Consider the following 4,123-nt stretch of genomic DNA (forward strand, 5'->3'; position numbering starts at 1 on the left):
TATAGGATTAATACAATATCAAGATGACAAAGAATACTAGAGAGGGCCGGCTTAAATAAAATAAATAAAAATTGAAATTCGACTCTTTTTAAATTTATAATACTAAAGAAAACACAGTACTGCATAGTGCACTTTCATATTAACTTGAAGCAGCTTTATTTTAATTAATTTTTTAAGTGTAGAAGTTCTCACTTCTCAAAAATACCCAAAGAAATGCCTTTACACGTCTAGAAAGGTTGCATACATAATAAAAAGTTCTAATATTAACTGAGTTTTTCATGTTTAATAATGACAAGCTAAATAAAAGAAAACAATATTAGTAGACTAGAAAAATAGAAAATAATAACTTGAGACAATTCTTTAGTTTGTAAAAAAGGTCAACTGACAATGAATATATAAGGATATAACTACTAATATATAGATAAGAATAATTTTTTTTAAAAAAAAGTAGGGGACAACTCTCTAGTTTCTTAAAAGGTCGTCCAATTAAGTGTCTTTTTTATTGTATTTTTCAAATTTATTTTTTAATATTATTTGCTAAATTGTTTAAGTAATATTCCATTATTTCATTACAAAATAAGGGAATACAGTAAGATCTCTATAAATTAATACTTGATAAATTAATAATTTCTTTAAAATACTATTTTTCTTGGTCCTGACATGGGTCAATGAAAAAAAATCACCAATTTTGATAAGATAATATATTTTCAAAAGACCCCTACATAAATATATGGTCTCATCAATATCATAAATTAATAATTCTTTAAAGTACAAATATATCTAAGACAATTTAGTGAAATATAATTATATTGTGTTCTGATTTTTCTTAAAATTTAAATATAGTTGAAGCTCATCTCTAACTTTTCGTATTGCATCCAAGTGCCCTGGTGTTGTCTTTTCGAATTGCACCATAAAATTGTGAAGATTTCTAGATGCGATAAGTGTTGTCTTACACGTATCTGGCTCCAAAGGTACTATCATCTTCAACTTCATCATCAACACTGTTTTTTTCGATAGTATCCACAATTTCTTCTAAACTCTAAACCTCTGAACAAGTATCATTTTCACTCGGACAATCCAACAGGTTCTTAACATCCATTTTACTATGGTAACCGAGATCATGATTAATCATGACCTCAAGTTCATGAATGACGTTTTCACAAGTAGGTTCATTCAATTTCTCTGAGATTGCATCTCCTCTACGTTTTTACTGTATCGAAAACAATTTGCTATTGTCTCTTGCAGAAAATTTGTTGTTCAAACATGAATTGCATAACTGATGTCTGATAGCATCCAAAACATTGATCTTTGTTGGATTATTTTGTCCATGACCTTCTAATATTCTACGATAAATTATGTTCGATAATACATCTTGAAAGTTCTTATTATCACAACATCACAACGTTGAAATTAATAAGAACAATGATTTTGATGTATTCGTTGTACTTTATGTATAACATTTTTTTTATGTGAAACCGATAAATATGATACATACATTAGTAAGATACAATAATTTTGAGATAATAAAAAATCAACCTTCATCAAATCTCAAATTATTTTTTAAATTAATAAATATTAATTTATTTATTAAATAATATCTCTATAAATAAAATTTTATGGTCTCACCATATTAATTTATAGAGGTTTTACTGTACTATTTTTTGTTTTCCTTATACGTTGTATAGCATTGATCTCTATCAAATTATTATTATGATCCAAAATTTTCGTAGTTTTCAGTATATCTATCCACATTGCCTCATTTGCAAACACCGAAGGAACCAAGAAAATTGTTATGCTCTCTATAAGTATGCGAGAGTTTAAGATCTCCCGATTATGTTCTGTATTTACAAATTATAGTACTACAAGATTCATATTGGTCATTGTTGGGACATCAATTTATTATCCTTTGCAATCTTGAGTTTTAACGTAAAGGATGATAATTATATCATAATATTATATAGTACTACTAAGTGACTCATCCACATTTCACGTGATCAAATATATCTCATCATAATTTTAGTTGTTTGGTGAAGACATTCAAAAATCTCCTCTAAAAGTAATTGTTGAACTTTACAAAGCTTCATTTTTTCTTGCTTTAAGTTATGAACTTCACTCTAGAGTTATGATATTTTCGAGAGCAAATTACATACTTCATCATTATCTTTTATAAAATCATCAATTTATAAATAAGACACATTATCGTGATATTGTCCCTGCAAGTGTTAACAATAAAGAATTATAAATAGTTATATTGGGATAAAATAAAATAAAAATATGTATATCAATAGAAGAATTTGATCCGTAATAAAGATATAAGCTAAGAAAAATAAAAAGAAATTTTAATTTAAGAATTCAACTTATCAAAGAGCTAGTAGGTTCGGGAGAATTGGTTCAAGTGTGTTGTCGAGAATGATAATGTGAATCAGGTTTAGGTCACAATTCCTAAATTCAAATCTCGTCTGAAGCATAAAGAAGATCAGGTCGCAGGAGCAATTGCATTATGGCAACAGACATTGGTGTGTTGCATATAAGCATGTTGCGATATGTTTATAGTAACTATTTTATAGCAATAGTTGTGAACTGTTGCAATACACTATTTATAGCAACAATTACTATTTAGTTTAGGACGACACTTTTCTATGATTGCTGCAATAGTTGCGAACAGTTGCAAAAGACCTATAGCAATAACTTTATTATACAACTCGGTCTACTCTATTACAACAGTTTTTCTAAACTATAACAACAATGTTATTAAGCTATTGCAATAGACTTTTTAAATGGTAAACTATAACATAATGATAGAAAATATTAAATCAATATGTACTTCAACTAGTCGCATCCATATACTAAAGATAAGTATACATGATCTTGATTTACAATTCAAGAGTTAATTTATATTGATGTTCACAAAAATTAAGCCTAAACATAAAAATAATCCTAGAATGTTCAAGAATTATGCATTCATTCAACTTCACAAAATTAGGCCAAAAAGTAGAAAGTACTGAAGCCTTTAGTTTGCTCCTGAGTTTCATGGTCAATATCATAGCCCTGTATATCTTCTGCACTTCACTTGTATATGCTCCACCTTCAATCAGTGATGCAACTTTCTTCAAATCTAAACCGACACAAACAAACAAAAAAGACCATGAAACAAAATATACTTGGAAAAAAAATATACTTGCTAAAGGGGGAATTTTTCATTCTACTTCCAAAATAGCTTAAAATGCAAAACTTTAACTATCAATTTCAACTCAAACAAAGATTAGGATAGATATATCGATAGTCATGTCTGATAGAAATTGTCTCTTCGGAAGAGAAGGTGGTTGTGTCGGAGTTGCTTCCTCATAGCTCGCTGCCATTTCCGTGCTGCTATTTGTCATCGCCGGAGCTGCTGGAAAAGAGAAAAGAATGGAGGGAGGCGCTAGGGATATCGCCGGTTGCTGATGTTATTGTTCTCTCGTCTTTGCCGGAAGAGAGAAAGAGGTGACGCTGCCTTGAGTTCGCTGGCTGGAGATTGTTGCTTCCGTCGATGGAGCCTGCTCGCTGGAGCTTCTGTCTATTGTTTCTCGCTAGGAGATAAAAGGGAAGCAACGATGAGGAGGGGAAGAGAAGAGATAGCGGGCGCCGCTGCTATGGTGAAGGGTGGAGAGAGAAATTGTTTTTAGGGTTTTGCTCTTGGTAGATTAAAATAGGTAAACCAATTATTTTGATCTATATTGTTGATTTTTAAATAGATGTAAGGCTGAGAATGAATACTAGAGATCAATGGTTTGGATTAAAAATGAGGCTCTTTTATTTTAATTTTATAATTATTTTTTTTGAAAAAAAAACTCTTTTGGCAGGTGTAGTAAAATAAGTGGTGGAACTGTTGCAATAGAGTACCTAAGGCGACAATTTGTATGAACTGTTGCAATACAAAGATACTATGACAACGGTTATAATACTAATGCAACGATTTAATTTTCAAAGTGTTTCATTAAGTCCAGATTTCTATTGCAAAGGTTATAACCGTTGCGAATGAGTATCTATTGCAACACATATTTAATTGTTATTAAATAATTATTGCTACAGACATGTTTTCTAGTAGTAACACTTATAGTCTATTTCATTTCATAAGTTTTCT

This window comes from Solanum pennellii, chromosome 4 (genome assembly GCF_001406875.1).
Source record: "Solanum pennellii chromosome 4, SPENNV200".
NCBI lineage: Eukaryota > Viridiplantae > Streptophyta > Magnoliopsida > Solanales > Solanaceae > Solanum > Solanum pennellii.